This window comes from Chinchilla lanigera, unplaced genomic scaffold (genome assembly GCF_000276665.1).
Source record: "Chinchilla lanigera isolate Chin_1 unplaced genomic scaffold, ChiLan1.0 scaffold00011, whole genome shotgun sequence".
NCBI classification, from domain to species: Eukaryota; Metazoa; Chordata; class Mammalia; order Rodentia; family Chinchillidae; genus Chinchilla; species Chinchilla lanigera.
This window is the reverse complement of record NW_004955412.1, coordinates 741057-764377: the sequence shown is the minus strand read 5'-3', so window position 1 is coordinate 764377 and position 23321 is coordinate 741057. Positions and strand designations below refer to the sequence as shown.

General features: G+C 36.8%; 1 protein-coding gene across 1 annotated transcript in view; it reads left to right on the top strand.

Annotated features, from left to right (window-relative positions):
- Nucleotides 1–23321, top strand: part of Mtmr2 (myotubularin related protein 2) — a gene marked incomplete at its 5' end in the record, with an annotated part of 70635 nt that continues 47314 nt past the window's right edge. The window contains 2 exon segments of the mRNA XM_005377950.2: nt 1–71; nt 14964–15069.

The following is a 23321-nucleotide window of genomic DNA, read 5'->3' as shown; positions in this document are numbered from 1 at the left end:
TTAATGTGTTAAGAGCCATTGGCATTTGAAGATCATCAGAAGTGAGGATAAAACATCTCAAAAATTATAATGTAAGTGAATGGGAAAATGTAATAAAATGGACAGAAGCTGATATTGTAAACAGTATTTCTGGAATCCTTATGCCAAATGAAATTTGCGCATATTAGTGATCAGGAACTTCAAAGTTTAATCACTGTCCTAAAATTCTGTGTTTGGTTCTAGCTAGATAAAACAGATTTTAGTCATTCAGTAATTTTCTTTCAAATCATTTTTGGCTTCCATGTAGTACTGTTTTCTTCCTTTATCACCTTAGTATTTTGCAGTTTGAGAAGAGGATAAGGGTTCATGTTGCAGTTAATGTATTTGTGTAGAGACTGAAATCATTGCTTTTGAGCTGCTGATGAGTGTTGTATATTTTACCTGTTTAATTTTGCTACCATTTTGTGTGTTTCTTGGCCCAAAATACGACCATTTCACCAGCAAACACACCCCCACACACACACCTGGTCTCTTCCTCCCTTTCTTTCCTTCTGTAATGTTTGTTTAAGCATAAGAGATTATTCAGTTAGTGTTTCTGCCTGTATATGTAAGTTACATGTGCTTAGGAAATATTTAGCTTCTTAAATTTCGACTCATTTAGCAGCTTAGGTTCTGAATCATTGGTAGTAGGCCCAAGGATCTGCACTTAAAAGTTTGAGACACATAGACGCTTTTTGCAGGTAAGGGAATAGACCTAGAAAATTTTAATAATTTACCTGAAGGGACAATAAATGTTAGAAGGCCAGGAGATCTTGATGGTTTTTCCTCCAGGGACATGGAGGTATTTAGTACTACAGATTATCTCCTGATGCTTCATTTCTAGACTTTACCAGTCAAGTCATAACTTTTGTTGGGCCAGACAGCGTCATTGTATTTCAGGTCTGTGGAAACCTCCCTGTATATCATATGGAAGAGACTGTAACAAATCCATGACTAACTGAAAAAAATGACTAAAAAACCATATTGATTACGCACATGATAAGCATACTGTTTCTCCATCTTTAAGTCAGATATTGTCTGATTTTAATTTTGAAATCTTTGATAGTTTTGGCATAGGAAAAAAAACTTTGTTTTTTGTACCTATGATATTATTTATATCATGACTTTTAAGTTTTATGCTTCTGAGAAAAAAGATCTGATTTTATTTTTTGAATGGAATAGTAGGCACAAATTTCATATTGCTTGGTAAATGGATGCTTTGGTTTCTTTTCTCTCGTTGCTGAGAAAAAAGGCCTGACACCCAAAATTAAGGAAGGAAAGGTTTATTTAGCTCACAGTTTGTGGAGGTTTCAGTCCGTACTTGGCTGGCTCCAAGGCAGAGTGACACATTGGCGCAGGGGAACTGTTTATAGCTGCAGAAAACCGCAAAGGCAACAAGTGCAAAAAGGAGGAGTGGTGGAAGCAGCCTCTTTCTCTCCCTTGGATATGGAAACCATCCGCTCCAGGGCAGGTGTAGCTGTCACACCCATAATCCCAGCACTGGATCTTGGATCAGTCATAAACTCTAGAAGCCCACCCCATGACTGCATGTGGCTTTGGGGGGCATCCAGACACAAACCATAACAATGGGTGCTTGGTAACCTGTACTGTGGACAACTTACTGTTAAAGGTTTATTTTTTCCCCTTGGATTCTGTCTGGTACACTATTCTGAGTAGTTTTGCTTTTACAGAATCTGGTCCTTTACCAAGCCATAGACCATAAATAATTTTTTTTTTCTTTTTGGTCTTTTTGAGACACGGTCTCGCTCTGCGGTTCAGGTTGACCTTGAGCTCACTTTGTAGCCCAGGCTGGTCTCTAACTTGCAGCGATCCTCCTGCCTCAGTGTCCCAGAGTGCTGGGATTACAGGCATGCGCCACCACTCCCAGCAGACTGTAAATAATTGAAATTAAATTTATAATACTAAATTGTTACAGTTTATATTGGTGGGACTAAACCTTCCTAAGGTGGTATTTTTGAACTGTAAGAGTCTGAACTAATTTTGGTATTGTATATATTTTATATTTTGTGTAACTTGATAACTACTGATTTAATGTTAGCAAATGTAATTAGACAAAATTTTTGGAAATATTTTGTAATGCTTACATTACTAAAATTTAATCTTAAAATGCTATTACCTCTTTTTAATATTTTAGGATACGTTTTAATTACATCATTTAAAATGTTATTTATTTGTTTTTGTACTGATGGACATTGAACTTAGGGCCTTGCACAAGCTAGGCAAGTATTCTACCATTGAGTTCTACCCTCAGCCTTAAAAATGTTATTTTTAAGTAGCTAATTTATTTCTAGTAAGCTTATACCTTGCAGTGTAGGTATTGTTTCCACTAACTTTTTCTTTTTGTTCTCATTGACTCAGAATCATAAGTGTAACTACTCTAAACAGGGATGTTACTGTGTTGTGTGACTTCTTTGTTATGTTGTGATACTGAAGGGTCTTACCTAAGAGTGGATGTTTTGTGCATGTTAAAATACTCTGTAAGCTGACTGATACTATGTTTCTACGATGGTGTGTGTGAATGGTTTTGAAAACATGTATAACGTATTACAGGTTACTACTATGATGGTGTATGTCCACAGTTTCCTTGTGATTTAATAGAAATACTTATGTGTTTAATTTTAAATCTGAAAGGAAAACAAATGTGATTGTCACTTAGTCTGTTCTTTTTTAAAATGTGTTTTTGGTTGCTTTTTGTTTTTTGAGACAGGGTCTTCCTATGTAGTTCAGGTGGCTTTAAACTCACTGTGTAGGCCATGCTGGCCTTGAACTTGTGTCCGTCCTTCTGCTTCAGTGTCCTAAGTACTGGGATTACAGGCGTGGGCTGCCACCCCTGGCATCTGTTGTCTTACTTCTCATGCTTAGGTTTTGAGTCTCGTTTCGGTGCATGATACTGCAGGAGGTGCTATTCATGTTACCTGATTTGTCTTCTACGTCAGACGCAGTGGGCAGTCCAAACCGTCACCTTACGTAGTTACACAATAAGTACTTTATACTATATTGGAAGACTTAGGAAGAAAATGGTTAATGAATGAAAAACTAAAGGAATGCCTGTTCAGTGTATGTCTCACCGTAATCTCAATAGTAAATTTAAATCTAGTATGTTTTGGTGTAGTTTTTATAGTAATAAAGCTGTTTTGCCTCCACATTCCCGTTAGTTCTCCTGTCAGCCTGTAAGACAGGTCCTAATTTGACAGATAAATAACTGAGGCTCAGAGAAGTGTGATTGTCCAGTGTCCCTGCTTATAAAAGATGGAACTGGAATTTGAATGTTGACTCTGAATTTTGCACTGTTTCTATTCTCAAGATAAATTATAATCAGAAATAGTGAAATTTTTAAAAGCTGTTCTAAACCCTGGAAAGCTAATAACAACTTCATCTTGTCTAGTTAGTGTCATTATTCCATACATACTTCTTTTTAGAAGTCTGACTCACTTCCCTTAAAATGTGTAAAAGAAATGCAGCCCTTGGGGATAAAAGACTCATTCTCAGTGTGACTGTTATTATACGAGTGCTTAAATGTTGGAAAGAGTGATTATTAACTTCAGACATACAGTATATATATCCCGATTTCTTTGAGCCTTGGTTGTTCTATAGGAAAAAGGTAAAATGATTATCTGCTGTCCTACCTTTACAGCATTAGTATGAAACTCAAACATGATTAAAACAGTAATTTTTTAAAAAGGGCCAACACTTAGGTAGGAAGTAGTATATTCTAGATACTCTTCGAAGTATTTTACTTACATGAATTTAATCCTTGTAGTAGTCCTGCCAGGTACAAGAGTTATTATCCCTACCTTACAGATAAGGAAAATGAGGCACAGAGGTGTTAAATAACTATCGTACATGGTAGCAGAACCAGAATTGGGCAGTGTAGCCCAGTGTTGGTAGCAGGTATGGAAGGTAATGTGTATCTTTGGCATTTATTTAGGGTTGTGATAAAGTATTATTGTGTTAGTTAAAAGAATTGCAAAACAGACATTTTCCTCATAGTTACCATAGAAATAGAGAAGAATTACTAAAGCAAGCAAGAAAAAATAATGGCTTTTTATTGTTTATGCTTTCTAATACCAGCTAATTTGGTAAATAGGTAAAAGTCTTCGGAATTCTTAAGAGACCCCTTTGACAGATAGACATCACTGATGCCAATACTTAGATTTTTAATTTAACTTTTCTGGGCTGGCAGGAGACAAAGATATTGAATGTTCTTTTCCAACTAAATGTTTTAACTTTGTAACTAAAGGAAAAACTCTTCACTTGCATGACTGAAGTTTGTACAGAAAAGTTATACTTTATTACTGTACATTGAAATGATAGTGACATATTAATAGTAACCCAGTTTTGCTTAATCTTGGAAAAAACAGTATCTCTCTAGATGGCCTAAAGAATACTTACTGAGTTTGAAAATGAACTCAGATTTGCATGGTGCGGTGAGATTACATGAGAGTTCATTTATCAAGACAAATTTCTGTGTGTTGTTTCTACTTGTCCAAGGTAAAATGTTGTTGAGGAAGTGTTTATTGAAAACATTACCCTCTTTTTGTGTTTTTGTTCTTACATGTCAGTTTGGGATGGAACACTTGTTTTAGAATACTGTGCTTTGCACTGTAATAATGTAAGCAGTTTTCAGTTTAGTATGACATTTCTCTCAGTTAACTCATGAAGAGCTTTTCCTCTGTAGGCAACTTATGAATCCACATTAGGTTTAAATTAGCTATCTGAATTTGAATCCATGATTTTGAACAAATTCTGAGGCCCTGTCTTAAGGGACTGTTGTGGCTGGTGGGATTGATGCTGGGAGTCAGAGTCCTTCCCACTTTGCAGTTCTTAATTGCATCTCCCACGGACATACTGGTTTTGACTGAGATGCTTTGTTATTTTACAAATTCTGTTTAAATTTTTAGATCTTTGACAAAACAATACTGTGGAGAATGCAACATGGTGACAAAGTATTTTCTACATAAACTGGTTGTTCATACTTGCTGCTGGCATTATCAAATTACAGGTACTGATGTGTAGTTTGGGAGTGTGACTGAGGGACCTGGACAAAATGCTGCACATACGTCTGGATTTGGGATTGTACAGAGAGCCAGCAAGCCCCAGTTCTAAGGCTGTCTGAGCGCTCAGATCCCCTTTGCGTTTCTGAGTAGTGTGTAGTCTCATTTCTGTCAATCAGATGTCATGGTGATAAGCTCACTTACGCTTTCTCTTTTATCCTATACATTGGCTAAATGCAAACATGCAAGGTTGTATCGTGGCATTTAGAAATAATTAAAAACAGAAGATTAATTTGCTTTAGTAGGGTTGTTTTTCTGTTTTGAAAATCCTGCAGATATTCTGACAATAAGTCTTTTGTGTCCCAGATCCATTGTACACACTGCAGGGCTTTTATTTTTTTTAAATAAAATTTTGAACAGAATGACTAATAGAGCATGAGCAGCGCTTATGACACTATGGCCCATTGTGTAAGTATTGAGAGCAAAATTTGCATTCCTAGTAAAGCTTGTTCACAGTCACAGCATAAAAGGCATTCCTCAGTATTCTTGGGCAGACATGCGGTGTAAGTGCTCAGGGTGTACCTTACAGAACATACTTTTTAAAAAGGATCTTCTTTCCGTGAGCTACTGAAGGAAAATTGAATCGGCAGTAAGGCGAGGCGGTTTAAATAATGAGATCTTGTAATAACTGTGGGCAACAGTAACTGGAAAGGGAAAAAAAAGTAACCTCCCCTAAATCTTCTGGAGGCATTTCTTTACTTGGATGTATGAAAAGATACGTCACTTGCTTCTAGATGCTCATGTTGTTCTGAACTGACTGTATGCTTGTATGTTTATCTGCATCTCTAATATTCTGAAATACTTCACTTGTACAAGTAATGTTTTTATTGCACTTTGAAATATTTGAGTGGAAGTAAGGGTAATATAAATATATTCATGGTATCTGTTAGTGTTTGCATTTTATTTTCTGGTTATTATTGCAAAGTATCTCAAAGTGGTGTGATTAAAAATGAAATAATAATAATGTTAACAGTGTAGCAAATCAGTGGAACCAGAGATGGTCAGTACTTTGCTAGTGGCTTCTTTGAAAAATACTGGTGCTCGACTTCTTTTGAGGTTGAAGCTTGGGTTAGTCTTCTGCTTGAATGTTTGACAGTTGAATAAGATGTGTGTGTGTGTTTACAGTACTTTGAAAATTCTCCCAATATTTGTGCTTTTTATTATGTAATTTATCAGTCAGTTAAAAGTTTTGCGTTTAAGTTTCTATATCCAGTTTAGTGAATTCTTTCATACGAGGAGACCCTTATTTTCTAGTTCCATCCTATTTTCCCTTCTGAGGAGTGTGTTCTTGTATTTCCACAATGCTATTTGTTGAACATTTTCTACTGTTTCATTATTTAGGAGTAAGAATTTTATATGAATCTTGCTTTTTGATCCTTATTACATTTTAGACAATATCATTTAGTAACTTGCCGGAATTTTATTTGCTAAGTAGTGAAAACAAGTCTGTGTGACTCTGAATCTCTTGCTGTCAATTATTAAACAACTCTGTGACTATATTCTCGATTTTCTTTTGTGTTTTCGTTGTATCCTTTGTATATCTGCATTCTCCTACTTTACCATTATGACATACTGACATGTTTGCCATCTTCACTCAGCTGTAAAACTCTCAAGACAATGAATTTGTTTTCAACTGTATCCCCAGTACTTAACATGCTGGTGCTATCAGTAAATGTTTATGGAAGAGAGAGGATGGTAAGAAAAAGAAAAGGAGATTTAGAAAGTTCTGGCTTCTCAGGTGGAAGGAAGAGTAAGGAGCAGGAGGGAGGATGGCTGAGGGCTTTAGTTGGATTTGGTGGTTCTTCCTCTTAATCTGTCCAAGGAAATGGAGATATGGGAATATTTGAAGGTGTTATGTGAACCCCTGCTGTCTGGAGACATATGCATTAGCATGGAAGCCTGTAACTCTAGTAGTAGTAAGACAGTAAGTTTTTCTGTACATACCAACATTAATTTTTTTAGATATTATTTTCTTAATTTATAGGTTTTTGTACTGATCAATTCTGAGGAATATATGTAACTTTTAAAAACCTCTCCAATAAAACAAAAATGTTTAGAAAAGTGGAGAGTGCTTTATCTTATTTGTTGACACTAGGTTGAAAAATATCTGAAGACAATTTCTGTCACACTACCAGTAATTAATTTGTACAACTCTGATTACCTAAATGCTACACTTGGAAATAGTTGAACTTCTGAGACCAAAAGGGTGGAGCACTGCTCTTAGGACAGTGTAGCTAAGGAAAATGATGTTCTGTTATAGTAACAGTGACCAGTAAATGTGTGGGCATGACTAAGAGTCAGATGATGGAATGGTGGAAAGAAAACTGTGTCCCTCTGGCTGAGAAAGTGGCAGTTATTATAAACCAGGATGACTAGTGCAGTGCTGTATTCCATCACTTTCACTATAAACCTAAGTTCTATTCTTTCTTAGGTATATGTGTATACATATATTCATTTGGTGATTTTTCTAGAACCAAAGGTTAGCATTTAAATCATACTGATTTGGGGGGCTGGGGGTTTAGCTCAGCGGCACAGCACCTGCCTGGCAAGTGCGAGGTTGTGAGTTCGATTCCTGGTACCGGAGCCCCCCCCCCAAAAAAAGCGTACTGATTTGATTCTTTTTATTTAGTAATTGAGAGTATGGTAATTTTAGGGTAGAATGAATGGGTCAGAGAAAGGAGAATCTTAGTGAGAATGACTTCCCATTTGTAAGAATTATGGCTCTGTAAATTTTGATAAATGGATTTCTAAATGTAAATTGTATGTTCATGTAATCTTTAATTGCTTTTTTTGGTACCAGGAATTGAACTCAGGACCTTGTACTTGCCAGGCTGGCACTGTGCCAGTAAGCTATATCCCTGGCCCTTAGTTGCTTTTCTTAAAGATTAATAATCAGAATTTAGTACATTAGAATATCATTGCCATTTTATTCTAAGAATAATCTAAGTACCATGGGGAAAGGAAATCAACATATAAATAAGTGTAAAAGGTAGTTGATACCCTTAACAGTATTCCAGAGTACTGGTTATAGTCTGATCAGTTTTGTTGTTGTTGAGAAAATATTCTCTGTGTAACTACTTCATTAATTTCTATGCTGTTTGAATATAAATACTTTAAAAAATATTTTTTGGTGTAGCATACTTATCTGAGTAAAGATGTTAATGCCCTGAGGGTAGAAATTATATTTTGCCTACTTTGAGGTATTATGATTGTTGCTGTTACAAAGTATACTTAATTCTCCATTATTTAGAGTCTTAGTATTTGCAGGTTACCCAGGGCCAGGGAGTTTATTTATGGCTTAGAGATTTGAGGATTTACCAGAACAGAAGTGACTCATAACTGTAATTTAATTTCTTAACCATTCTTGATTTGGACAGAAAGCCCACAATAATTGATAATGAAGAACACATTTTTATAAAGCTGCAGCTGTGTGATAGGGCCTTTTTACAGGGGAAGTTTATGCAGTATCATGAAGAAATGATGTAGAAGGCTAAGTGTGATGGCACACATCTGTGTGTAATCCCTGCTACTCAGAAGGCTGAGGCGGGAATATCTTGAGCTCTGGGCAATTTAGCTAGAGCCTGTCTCAAAATAAAATTTAAAAGGACTCAGGATGTAATGACCATGCTCTGAGTTCAGTTCTCAGTACCACCAAAAAAAGACTTAGAGAATAAGTCACATTTTGAACTTTGTTTGTGTATATGGGGGAAGAGGGTTGCTGGGAACATTGTGACTGTTGAGAATATTAAAATGGTAAAATCTAGTTCAGCAGAAGTTTCCAGTATTTAGAACTGTTAACTCTGCATCTGTGATCTTAGAGTTTTGTTCCTGTGAGCTTACAGAATCTCAGATGAGAGATTCAGTACTGTTTTGTATAACACTACCACTGCTCTCGTTACGGTTTTTGCCTGTCTTCACTGACAAGACCCTCATTTCCTCATCTCTTCATATTGGAGCTCACTCTTGTTGGTAAAAGGCCTTGTGAGACACTTTATGCGGTCTGTCACCTGTATGGGATAAGGGCATTAGAGAATAATTGCGTAATTTGGAAACATAACTGTCTTTCTCAATTAAGCATACATTGAGAAAAATCTGTTATTTGGAGGGAGAGAGAGGGAACATTTATTGATTCATGCAGATATTTTGGGCTATAATTGGAACAGTAGTATCATAGCTTTAAAAATCTTTTTTGAAATCTCTCTGTAAAGTAGTTAAGAAATTAAAAGCCAGCCAGGAGTGAGTGGTGGTGCACGCCTGTAATCCCAGCACCTGGGAGGCTGAGGCAGGAGGATTGTTGTGAGTTTGAGACCAGCTTGGGCTACAGAGTGAGTCAAGGCCAGCTTGAACTTCATAGTGAGACCCTGTATCAAAGAGACAAAAGAAAGAAAGAAAGAAAGAAAGAAAGAAAGAAAGAAAGAAAGAAAGAAAGAAAGAAAGAAAGAAAGAAAGAAAGAAAGAAATTAAAAGCCATTAAAAACTGTGCTTGTACCATATTTGCCCAAATTTTGTCCATTTAGGCTTTTGTAAAAAAAAAGACATTAGATTCTTTTTTGACATTTGATAACTTTCTCAAGTCTATTATTCTTTGTAATGATAGAGTTAATATTTTGAAATGTTTGTGTTCATGAATCAGTTTTGCTTTTATTTCAGAGTTAATAGATCTGACTTAATAGATCTCTTTTATTTCAGAGTTAATAGATGTTAATAAATCAGTTCTGCTTTTATTTGAGTTAATAGTAATAAAACAACCTATTATTTTATTACTGTCATTTTAGTATAATGTATATGTTGTAAATCCTAACCTCTAAAAGAGTTCTAACTTTTATTTAGGAATTTTTTGATAAACAATATTGAGTTTGAACATTTAAAAACCAAACTAGAAGACATAAACCTTTTTTGAAAACATTAGCAAGCAGTGATAGCTGTGAATTAAAGGTGAATATCCTGACAGGAACATGCAGTGTGTTTAGGAGAAATGACATTAAATGCAGAAAGTCTTCCTGAGAAGATAGATTTGGTTTCTTAGTCCCATACATGCAGTTTCGCTTTTAAATCTTAAGCATATTAACACTAAATTCATTTCTACATTTTAGCACCGTTGTTGGTTGCAAGCTATTTCATTCTGTCCTTTCAGAAGTTATATTACACTTTAGACAACATTTTCTCTTGATTTGCACTTGGTTTTTATGACTGCCCAGTGAAATAAGTAGGACAGGTATTTTTATCTCCTCTTACAATATGAAGTTAAGGTTCTGAACAGCTAAATGACTTTGGTTGATTTATGACACCTAGTTTTTCTTTTTCTTCTAATATCTTCAACTTAAGAGTCCTAGCTGGAGTGGGAGAGTAGTTTATTTGTTGCTGTTTGCCAGTGTCCTCTGCTGCATGTTGTGACGCTTGTTAGTATGGTTATATATAGTGATCCATCATTAAACTCTTAACTGTGGACAGCCTTTCTTTCATTGTCTTAAGACAGCACAGTGTGTAGCTTAGGGGATGAAAGCAGAAAGAATCTGTGCTTTCAGCAATGGTTCAATAACTGACACTATTACTAAAGGGAAATAGGAAGTTTCCTTTTCTAAAGGTCATTTTAGGCTTAATAAATTACCTTTTCTCTCTCAGGGACATTCAGATTAAAGATAACTCTTTTCTTAATGAAGGGTTAAATTGCTAAATGTTTCACTCATTATACTCTTCCAGTCTTATGTTTATTTAACTCCAGTCTGCTAAACAAGGATTCAGTGATCACTAAGAGGTGTTGTGTTCTATCTAGCTTCTATTAGGTAAAAAGTTACAGTTTATGCAGTTTTGTTGTTTTTGTCAGATACTGTGCTAAAGTCTTTGAATGTATTTTATTTTACCTTTGTAAGTATGTGAATAGTACCTAACGTGTTAAGCAGTCAATGTTAACTAATGTGTTCAGTAAATTTTAGTAAAATTCAACTACTGAGCTTCTGTTATGTGCCAAGCATTCCTCTAAAACACACTAGTATTTCTCAACCATTTAAAAAATTATCGCCTCCTCAGGAGCATTTCCCGGAAGCTGTTCTCTCATGGAAACATAAATTTTACATACTATGTATGTGTATATCTATGCCTGATACTTAAAAGAGTAATGTATTTTTTGACCCTGCCCTCAAAGAACCTCCCCGTTGGAGGCAGTATTCCCCTCACTGGGGATGCATGTTCTAGACACTGAGGACACAGTAATGAGCACAACACACAAAACCTGAGACCTTCAAAGAACTTATATTTTAAGGGGTTTGGGGTGGGAGGGAATATGGGAGTCAGAAATGTCAGGTGTTAATGAGTACACTGGGAACAGTAAAGCAGAGAAAGGGATAGAGTTGCGTTTATAGTAATTTGTTTTTATTCTTTAATTTTTGTGTGTGTGAGAATGGAGATTGAACCCGTGGCCTCATGAATGGTAAGGAAGCGTTCTTCCACTGAGTCGGGCTCTCTTTCATTTCTTTACTCTGAGGTACTGATTTGCTACGCTGCCCAGGCTGGCTTTGACGTTACGATCCTCCTGCTTCACCTTCCAGGTCGCTGGGGTTGTAGTCATGAGACCTGGTAGTACGGGAACTCAGCACTCTGGACCTGAGCAGGCGTTCTTATGTCTGAACAGATAGGTGTTCATGGAAAGAGGCAGAACCCAGATTTCAAGGGAATGGCGCCTCTGAGAAAGTGGACACAGGGCAGGCGGTTTGCTGAAGTGCAGAAGGAAGCGGAGCTCAGGAAGAGAAATGTGTGCAGGTTTGGGGAAGGACTTGTGAAGGAAAGTCACATGTGGTGTTTGAAAGAAAAATGAATGTATGCTCAGAAATTCAAGCACCTTGATTATTTCACGTACTGTATTTGCGTTTTTCACTTTGGCAGACAAGTGCTTCAGATGAGTCAGGCCGCTGAGGCTAATAGCCTTCTCCAAAGTGCTGAGGTTACAAGATGAGAGTGTGTGTGAATCATAAGGAAAAAAGCCGGCACACAGAACCCTCTGGGGCGCTGTCAAGGCTAGTGTCCTGGAATCAGTTGAGTTTATATTCTTCTGTTCTAGATCTGTCTAATTAAATTACTCAGCAGAGTTACTGAGCCAACTCTGTATTTTTAGAGAGTCTCTCTCCTTTGAATGATGGCAGATACAATTTGAAATGAGGTACATTTTGAAATTGTATATGCATTTGAAATGGAATCACTACTTAGCTAAATTAGACAATTTTCAAGTATATTTTAAAAGATAAGTACAGTTCCAGATAAAATCACTTAATATAAAGAATGAAAGCATTTAATGAAATTGTAGTTTATATTTCTTGATAAGATATCTTTTATATTTATCCATAAAGAAAGGTGTTGAATTTATATAGTGGTAGCCCAGAGCCCTTGAGATAAATGTAGCTATTAGATTTAGTTTTCCTTCAAATCCATTACATACACATGTTTTCCTAAAGACTTTAAGAAACACAATATTGGAATAAGTCTATGTGGTTTATGTCTTAACTTAATAATAAAGACTAAGACTAAAATATTTTAAACTATTTCAAATACGAATCTATTTTAGTGTGTGCGTGCACTTGCATGTGTAAACTTCTCAGTCAGTTTAATTTTTCAGGACTCCTCTAGATGTTGTATGGATGTTACAGAAGGTAGACTACTCACTTCAGAAGCCTGTACTACGTCAGAACTAAAAGGGTTCATTCAGGCTGAGAATTTTAACTTCAGTGTCCCTGATGTTGAAGCCACACATCTTGACCTTAAACATTGTAAAGTCCCTGACATTTAAAAGTCTCTGCAATTGAAAGCAATCAAGGAATAGCTTTCGTGAGATTCTCAGAATGGTGTATGACCATCAAAAATTTAAGGACCACTAACATAATCTAAATGGTGCTTTTCAGGGTGTGAAAATGTCCTGAGGTGTGGGGATGAAGTGGATTGGCCAAGAAAACTGCTACTAGATGCTAAGGTCCTGGTTTCTTGCATTCTGGTTATTTCCCTTTAACCATTCCAGTGTAGTAGGTTTTCAAAAACCAGTTCCCACCAGTTGTTTGATGATTGCCACTCCCTTTCGACATAGCAACCTTAAAGAAGTGTTCATCTCAATGTTATAATGAACCTTGTAATGGGAATGTGGTATATAAAATACACACAGAAGGGCTCCAAAAAGCTAACAAGCCTGCTTATTTTCTCTTATTTTTGTGTCACTTGTTCTCCTACTTTCCTCATATCAACTTTCTTTTTTATTTTATCTTGTAAGTTCAAGTCATGGCCTGTTGTGAATTTGATTAGAATAATCCAGTCTTTTAATAATTCTTTTTTTTATTCATCCATCCATTCATTCATTCATACATTCATACATTCGTTCATTCAACAAAAACTTAAATGAATGTGTGCTCTGTACCCAGTGTCTTCCTGGCTGTTAGAAATAGAATTGTGAGCAAAACCAACATCCTTCTCTCAACATCTCTTCCTTTCTTGAATTTTGAAATCTTAGGGAACATAGATACTAATCAAACATTTACTGAGATATATAAAAACAGACTGGTAACTGGAAGGAGAGAAAAGTACGGTGTTCTGTGAGAGCGGCTGCTGGGGCACCACATCCAGCTGGATTTCCCTGGGGAGGTATTTTGGTTGAGAAAGTTGAGAGTTTGGGGAGAACCATGCTCACTGCAGAGGGCCAGTTTTTTTTTTTTTAAAGGGTCTGAAAGACCTGTGCAGTTGGACTAGGGGAAAACAAGGGAAGATATAGATGACATAGCCTGGAGAAGAAGTCAGAGGGTAGCCACGTCATGTGGCAGCTTGATCTTTATCCTGAGAACAGTGGGCAGCCTTGGAAGGACTTTAAGCAGGATGACGTAGGTCATTTTCTGTTCTTTGGCCATTAAGAATAATGATGCTATGAATATTTTCGTACACATTTATGTACGTTCTCGCTGTCCCCCGTGGACCTGTCTGTTTCTCTTGAGCATGTTTGGAAATGGAATTGCTGAGTCACATAGGGGCTCTGTGATGTATCTGCTGAGGAACTGCCTCTTTTTTAGAGCGACTGTACCTTTTTCATATTCCCATCCGTAGCGCCGGAGTGCTCCAATTCCTCTACATCTTTGCCAACACTTGGAATTGTTTTCGATTACATATGACCACCCTAGTGGGTATGAAGTGGTATCCTGGTACTAGCAAGGCTCTAAAGTTGGTATTTAGGATTTATTAGGTTGTATTTTTTGTTTTTTCATGTTTAGTTTGAATAAACTGCTCATTAGTTAAGTATGCCCTCTCATTTCTCAAGTTCTTTATTTTTATTTCTCTATCCTTGGTATTCAGTTGTGGTTTGTAAAGCCTCTGTCTAACCTTGGGAATCTTTAAAGACTGAAGCTCAGTTTCTTTTCTTTCCTTTATTTTGTCCAGAGTCGATATTTGATTATTTGACCTATGAAAACAGCGATTTCAGATGGTTCAACTAAACACATTTCTTTGTTTCCTTAGCCATAATTACTACCATTTCCTGAGAGTTTTTTCTTCTATCCCTTGATTGTACCTCTCATAGTATTATTGATGTGCTTATGTGATGTAAGTTTCTTATTGAGAAGAAGTTTTAAAGGCAGAGGCTGTTCCATACCCCAGTTTGGACTTGATAATCATTAAGAATTTTAAAGAATACATGTACTAGATGATGAATCAATATAAACCGTAATGAATCAATATAAATAATTTATTGGGATTCTTCTATAATTTATATTTGGGTAGAAGATTGAATGGACAATGTAGTGCTTGTTGGTAATGGAAGTTTTAATAAATAATACAATTGTAAATAAGACGTCTGAAATTGGTGGCTAAAGCTCCCATTTTTCAAACATACTGTGTTTTTGTATTTTGTAGTGCCTCTACTTCTCATTCAGAGAATTCAGTGCATACAAAATCAGCTTCTGTTATATCATCAGATTCCATTTCAACTTCTGCAGAAAACTTTTCTCCTGATTTGAGGGTATGTATACCATTTTAAAGTTCTGATGAAGTACTTAATGTTAGATATCTGTGGCCAACACTATCAATATAATCTTTTAATTAAACAAGAGGTATTGATGGTATATTCTCAGAGACTTCAGCCTTTATAAAACATACTGGGTCAGGACAACAGATTTGAAATGTTTACTTATTTGTAAAAGAGAAGTAAGTAATTCATTCCTAAGTTGATACTTTTAAATTAGTTCTTTGCCGAAAGGTAATTAATGACTTTGTTTGTGGCATAAAAGATTTTCATGATTTCTCTCAGTAATAGTGGCCAGTAATACAGCTGACATTTACTGAATACTTATGGTGAACCAGTCATTGTTCTAATGCTATACAGGAATTACCTCTTGTAACACTTCCACCAATTTTGTCACTTTCCCATATAATGATAGTAGCACATAGATTTACATAAGGTCTCATAGCTAATGTGTTCTATTGCCAGTGTTTCTGGCCCATGAAATCTAAATCTGGAGCTAAGTCACTATAATACTGTGTCATAGTTCCTACACATATTATAGTTTGTAAGTATTCTTGTGTTTATTCGAAGTCTTGTTTGTGTGAAAGTAACCACATAGTGCTGTGTAGTACATCTATGGATTCATCCGCTTTTCTATAACGGCTCACTATAAATGATGGAAAGATGAAATTCATGTGTGGTGCTAACTTTATCCTACTTCAGAAACTTTTCCTTTTTTTAAAGCAGTAAACATTTTCTTGGTTGTGGACAGTAGGAAGCCCAAGACTGGCAGGTGCAGTGTCTGGTGCAGGTCTGCTTCCTACTTTGTCTGCTCTTACCCACACAGCAGAGAGCGTGTCAGAGTGCCTTCCGTGTCCACCAGGTGTCTGCATCTCCAGTGGCTGCACTTACACAATTTTGATTGAAAATTGTTTTCTGTAAGAAGATAATTTGTTGTTGAAGATATATTTTTCATTTTCAAAACAAGCCAGCAAATGTAAGAGAAGATATACAAGAAAATGTGTAAAGTCTTTCTACATACTTGTTATTTTATGAAATTTTACAAAAGATTACATTATAGCAAGCTTTTTAATGTTACTGGAAATTATAAAGGTTTATCTTCATAATCTTGATAACAATCTTGTGCTCATTATGGTGGCTTTATGTGGTCATTAGCTATTATCTTGAAGCATAACACGCATTTAGTGCAGTGTTCAATCTTAATAGTAGTGGCCGTTTCTCAGACTTGATTTTTGATGACTCAAGTCACTTTCGAAGAGTACTGGCCAGACTCACTAGAATGTCTCGAGTTTTACTCATCATGAAACTGGGCTCATTTGTTTTGTGGAGAAAGCCACAGAGGCAGAGTGCTGTTTTCATCCCTTTCTATCAAGAGTACGCACTATCGGCGTGATCTCTCACTTGTGCTGTTAACCTTGATCACTTGGATGAGATAGTCTTAAAAACTCAGTGTCTTAGGTTTGCTCACTCTGAGATACTATTCCTGTGTCACTGTGTACTATTTATTCTTCAGAAAGAACTTGCTACGCACCAGCCACTCTCGTGAAATCATTTTCTACCTCCTTGAGGGTAGACTATCTGCATATTGTTGTGGAATTTTTCCCCATGGGAGATTTGTTTCTTTGTCCTCATATCTATATCTTGACAAATTCAATCATTTATTTCATTATGGACTAGTGAACATTTATGTGATATATTTTTATAGTTGTTATAATGTAAAACAACTTCGTTGCACAGACTGTGCCAACTCCAAACCCAGGGACATACTTCCGTCGTCGTCGTGGGCCTTTTTTAAGCGCTGCTTTACATCCTGGCACTCTGGGTGCTCATTGTGTGTATTTCCTGATCCAATTCTAAATGTCGTTCATTTTCCCGAGGAATCCTGTTTCGCTTTTTTTGAAGGACAGTACTAGAAATTGAGAATGTTTAGTCTCTGTACCTTTAATAACCATACAGTGGTAGTGCTTTAGTTAATATTAGTGGAATATTAACTGTTATTAGTGAAATTAACTGTAGGCAGCTCTCTGTTACATTTTAATAAGCTGTGGTTTGGCTCTGTGTGTAGAATGAGAGGTATGGTACAGCAGTTCTGAAAATCACTCCTCCCTATGGGTGATACGCATTTGGTGAACCTCCAGGCTTTATGTATCCCACGTGGCCTTGCTGCTCGTTGTTTACCCCTGTCCTGAGCACCAGCATTTTATAAGCTCCAGTAGTAACAGTTTTAATATATAAGCGCAGAGGCCATAATGCATTTGAAGAGCGAATCTAATTTTGTTAAGAATATTAAGTAAAATTGCGTTTCTTTCTTTATTTTTGCTACAGGTACTGTACAATGGCACCTACTTGGAAAGAATAGTAACGTAGCTTAGCAGCTAAATGTGAAAACTTTTTCTTTTACAGGTTTCATGTTCACACAAGATATTTGTATAAGCTTTCTGTCCCTGTAAGTAAAGCAGAATGGAAAGTGAGGGGGTAGAACTAGTCTGGGTATCTTAAACTTTCATTTATTCAAGTGAAATTCTATCTGTATTATGTTTTTGCCTTGTTGATTATGGAAGTTGTCTTTTTGAGACAGGGTCTCTCTATGCAGTTCAGGCTGGCCTTGAGCTCACTTTGTAGCCCAGTCTGGTCTTGAACTCACAACAGTTCTTCTGCCTCAGCTTCCTGAGTGCTGGGATTACACGTGTGTGCCGCCATACCGGGCGGGAAGTACATCTTATACAGAGATAATCCAGTAAATAGATGTATTTCAGAAAAATTGAGCACAAATCTAGGCTTTGTAATTTCACTGCTTCTTTTCTCAGTGATAAAATTTTAGTGTTTTTTCTTTGTTTCATTTGGTCTTCACTTGGCAGTGGTTCTTCTTTAGTTTCAGTTAAAATTAATAAAGGAAAAATTTTAAAATACATTCATAATTTTTAAAATTAAGCCTTTTCAAATGAGGATGTACTTCTGATATTTTCCATCGACTAGAATTAATTTGTGAACCTGAGGAATGTGTGTCTGGTGTAGGTGCTTACTGGAGAGTGTCTCACAAGTGCAGGATGTCACAGTTCAGATGTGAAGCCGCACTTCCTGGTCAGCTGTGACTCCACGGCCCTGGGTTAATTAGAGTGTGTTTCTAAGATAGTGCTGACGGCGGGAGGCTTGTCTGCCACTGGGGATTAGATGGTAAAGTAGAGTTAGGTTTTACAAGCTCTGTGTCTCCTAGATATTTTATATACATACATATGATAAATAGAATATTTTGGGTTTCTTAACTATCTGCCTTATCTTGAAAAATATATAGGCTTAAATGAGGCAAATTATGATTATCTCCTTAAAATCTATGTTCTGCATATTTTCTTTGTGAACTGAAAGATGGAAATAATTGTGTTATTTCTTATCTGGCGTGTGTCTGTTAATGTGACAGTAACATTCTGAAGACAGGCACATCTCTTCAGAGTGAGTTAGATCTCGCAGTGGAGGTGCTAGACAGCGAGCGTGTCTATCACACATGACCGTTTCAATAACTAGGTAAGGAATGATAAAAGTTAACATTTATGATTAATACCACCACCTCCTGTATAAACATTGTTTTGTTGTTTTTTTTTCTTTGAGTGAAAATCATGTTTTAGATCCTGGGAATTGAGAAAAACAACATTAGACTGATATAAAACATTGATTAAAGCCTTTACCATAAGCTTCTTATTTAATGGTGAAATATTAGAAGCATTTCTTTGAAACTTAGAGACATGATGATTACTGTCACAACTTTTCAGCTTTATGGTAGAAGCCTTTGCCAGTAAAATAAGGATTTAAAGTAAAATATATAAGGAAAAAAAGAAACAAAAGTGCTATTACTTAAAGATGATTATCTGCATGGAAAATCTGTATAGACTACCAGAGCTAACTAGGTAATTTAGCACTATTACAAAACTTAGGATCAGAGATCCCATTTGATCCAACTATTCCTCTTCTGGGTATCTTCCCAGAAGAATTAAAAGCATCATACCAGAGTGATATATGCACAATCGTGTTTATAGCAGCACAGTTTGTAATAGCCAAATCTTGGAAACAACCCAAATGCCTATCGACCAAGGAATGGATAAAAAGGATATGGTGATTTTATACAATAGAGTACTACCATGAAGAAGGATATACTTGAGACATTTCTGGGTAAATTGATGCACCTTGATCCTCTATACTGTTAAGTGAAACAAATCAGACTCACATGTGCAGATATCACACTGCTTCTCTGGTGTGAGATACTGAAAGCGTAAGTAAGGACCAGATTATATAAAAGGTCCTGTCAAAAGTACAGTTTTTAAAAATGCCTTTTTGTCTTTGTAGAAAGTGTAATTTAAAAAAATACATTTAGGAGAACAACAAAATATTGCTCAGAAATAAGTGAAATAAAGTATGTCAGCACTTTATGAAGAAAGTTATAAAACTTTATTATTAAAAAATATAAAATAATATCCAAGAATAAATGAATACATTAAATAGCTTGGGGATATCAAATATTTGTCTATGTATTTCAAATTCACATAATTTCAATTTTATATACAATTTTAAATAAAATATAAAAGTTTTGTGAACTTGCATTCTATCAGGTGCCTCTTCACCATTGATTGTTTCTTTTGCTTTTTAGTTTAATGTGATCCCATTTGTTGAGTCTTGGTATTGTTTCTTTTGCCACCACTAACAATAAGGAAAAAAACCAACTCAAACCAAAACAAACCAAAGAGCCAAAAGGAAAATAAATAGAAAGAAAAGGAAAAAAAATGTCTGTGATTTCAAATGTGTGGTTTTCTGGGATTTACAAGGTGGGGGCAATGTCCAAATCAAGACATGTGCCAGCCCGTGTTGGTAGATAACGAGGGCAGTCAGGCCCCAGATCCCTCCTGGATGCAGGAAACACCGGGCATGAGGTAATTAAGGGCGAGGGCACCAACGCTGTAACTTTCAAATCCAGAGTAATCTTAAGCCACTGGCCTTTGGCTTAAGGGCGAGACCGGACCTTTAGCTTACCTGCCTCGTGGGGTCTTTTTCCAGCCTGACCGTGGACCCCTGGCCGTGGCTGGCCACCGTGCCTGTCTGTGAGCCCGGCACCGTTGGAGCGCCGTGTGGGAGCCCTGAACTGAGCTGTGCCAAGGCTGCTGCAAGCCCCAGCTCCAGGCAGTAATCCCTTCCCTGCGCTGCGTCTGACCAGGCGCTCTCTCCAGGGGATGTGGCGGTGCTCAGTCACTCCCAGCTGTGCTGTCAGAGGACTCACGTGGGAGCAGCTCCGAGCAACCCCTGGCTCATTCCCCCACTGTGAATCTTCAGTTCCTGCTTTACTCGGAGAGGCTGTCTCCTGTCGGGTGACCCAGGAGCCAGGAGGTGGGGAGGACGTGCAGATTTTCCCTGTCCTTCTCCAGGCTGTGTTCCGTCTCTTCACTGTCTCCGTGGGGTTTAATTTTCCTCCCAGGTACTTTCTGGTTCCTGGGACTCAGCTCCTCTCTTTTTCTCTTCCCCAAGTTGTTATTTTCAAGTGTCTTAATTCTGAATCTTGGAGAGGCAGGGTTTTTGTTGCTTACCACTGTGCTGTTTGCCTGGATGTTACTACAGGTATTTCTGATTCCCTTAGTAAGGTAACAGCTTTCAGTGTGTTAAAAGTTAAATGTACCAGAGAATTATAAAAGAAGTTTAGAGAGTATTTTCTTGTTTATTTAATAATATTAAAAATATTACTATTTGTTAATTTTTTTGTTCTTATGAAGTTTATTGCTACAGTCTAGACACACATGACGCTCACATTCATCATACGGAATTTGTAGCTGTACAATACCCTGATGCCTCTTTTTTTTACCCAGTCCCTTTCCCTCCCTGGAACCTCCCTTCCTCTCCTGTGTTTCCATTTTACCCCCTTTTAGCATTTTTTTTCCTCCCCGCCCAGTTCCCCTTATTTTTGAACAGTGTCTTTACATTTGACAGGCCTTTTACACATTGTTATTAGTTATTAGCCAGCATTTGTTATTAGTTGATTTCTTGATGATAGCCATTCTTTCTGGAGTGAGGTGGAATCTCAGCATGGTTTTAATTTGCATCTCTTGAATGACCAGTGATGTTGAGCATTTTTTTGTGTATTTACTTGCCATTTGTATTTCTTTTTCTGAGAAGTGTATATTCATCTCAGATGCCTATTTTTGCGTTGGGTCTTTAAATTTGCGGGATCTGATTGTTTTTTTCAATTCTTCATATGTTCTAGATATTAGTCCTTTGGGGGATATCTGGCTAAAATTGTTTCCCACTCTGTGGGTTATCTGTTCACTTTGTTGGTTATTACCTTGATGTGCAAAATCTTTTTAATAGGGTGAGATCCCAGGTGTTGATTCTTTACAGTATTTTCCTTGCAAATGGGGTTTTGTTCATGAAGTCTTTATTGATTCCAGTGTCTTTAAGAGTTCTACCTATTCTCTCTTCTGGCAGATTGAGTGTTTCTGTTTTAGTGTTTAGGTCTTTGATCCGTTTTGACTTCAGTGCATGGTGAGAGACGGGGGTCCAGCTCAGTCTCCGGCGTGTGCAGAGCTGGTTTTCCCAGCACCTCTTACTGAAGAGGCTGTCTTCAGTGCATGTGCTCCGACCCTGTGTTAAAGATAAAGTGGCCGAGAGTGTTTGGAGTTCTTCCAGATTCTCATCTGTACCGCTGATCCTCAGGTCTATTTTTTGCCAGTACCAGGCCAATCTTCTCACAGTAGCTTTGTAGTATAATTTCAGGTCAGGGATTGTGATGCCTCCTGCCTTGCCTTTGTTGCCCAGGATTGCTTTGGGTATTCTGGGTCTACCCAAATGAAGTTTAGGGATGTTTTCCTTAGTTCTGTAAGTTTTGCAGTAGGTATTTTGATTGGGATGGCATTAAATCTGTGTGACAGGTTTGAGAGTATGGCCATTTTCACTATGTTGGTTCTTCCTGTCTGTGAGCAAGGGGTGTCTGATATCCTCTTTGATCTTCTCATAGTGCTGTAATTTTCAATGTATAGATCTTTTACTTCCTGTTAGATTGATTCCTAAGTATTTCTTTTTTTTGTTTTTTTGGATGGTATTGTGAAGGGTGTGGTTTCCCTAATTTCTCTCTCAGTAAGTTTGTTGTTTGTGTGCAGGAAGGCTATGGATTTTTGAGTGTTAACTTTGTGTTCAACTATACTACTGAATTTGGTTATTAAATCTAGAAGGCTTTTGGTGGAGTTTTTAGGGTCTTCTATGTAGAGTATCTTCTGCAAATAATGACAATTTAACTTCTTTCCTGTTCATATTTTTTTAAATTTCTCTTTCTTGTCTAATTGCTGTGGTTAATGTTTCCAGAACTATATTGAATAGGAGTGGTGATACTGAACATCCTTGTCTTGTTTCTGATTTTAGAGTGAAAGCTTTCAGTTTTTGTCCATTTAGTATGATACTAGCTATTGGTTTGTCATTGATGGCTTTTACAAGATTGAGGTAAAGATCAGCTATTCTGATTTTCTGTAGGTTTTTTTTTATCATGAATGAGTGTTGGACTTTGTCAAAAACTTTTTCTGCATCCATTGAGATGATCCATGTCATTTTTGTCTTTGGCTCTGTTGATAAGGTGTATTACAATTATTGATTTGCATATGTTGAACTATAGGTAGAAATCTTGAAGACGTAGGTGTAGGCAGAGTTTGTGAACAAAACCCAGACTGCACGGGAAATACCCCAGAGAATCAACAGCTGGGATCTCATCTTGTTAAAAAGCTTTTGCACATCAAAGAAATAACCAACAGAGTGAAAAGACAACCTACAGAGTGGGAAAAAGTTTTAGCCAGTTGTCCCTCAGGCAGAGAATTAACACGTAGAGCATGGAAAGAATTGCCAAAAAAAAAAAAATTAGACTTCCTAAATTCAAAGACCCAATCCATAAATGGGCATTTGAGATGAATATGTACTTCTTAGATGAAGAAACACAAATGACAAATAAAAAAAGTTCAACATCAGTGGTTATTCAAGAGATGCAAGTTAAAACAATGAGATTCCATCTCTCTAGAAAGAATGGCTGTCATCAAGTAATCACCCAACAACAAATGCTAGAGGGGCTGTGGGGAAAAAGAAACCCTTCTCCACTGTTGGTGGGAGTGCAGACAGGTGCAACCACCATGGAAATCAGTGTGGAGATTCGTTAAAAGCTTTAAAAGATTCTTTAAAAGCTATGAGATTAGAGGTCTCATTTGACCCAGCTTTTCTCCTGGGTATCTTCCTGGAAGAAT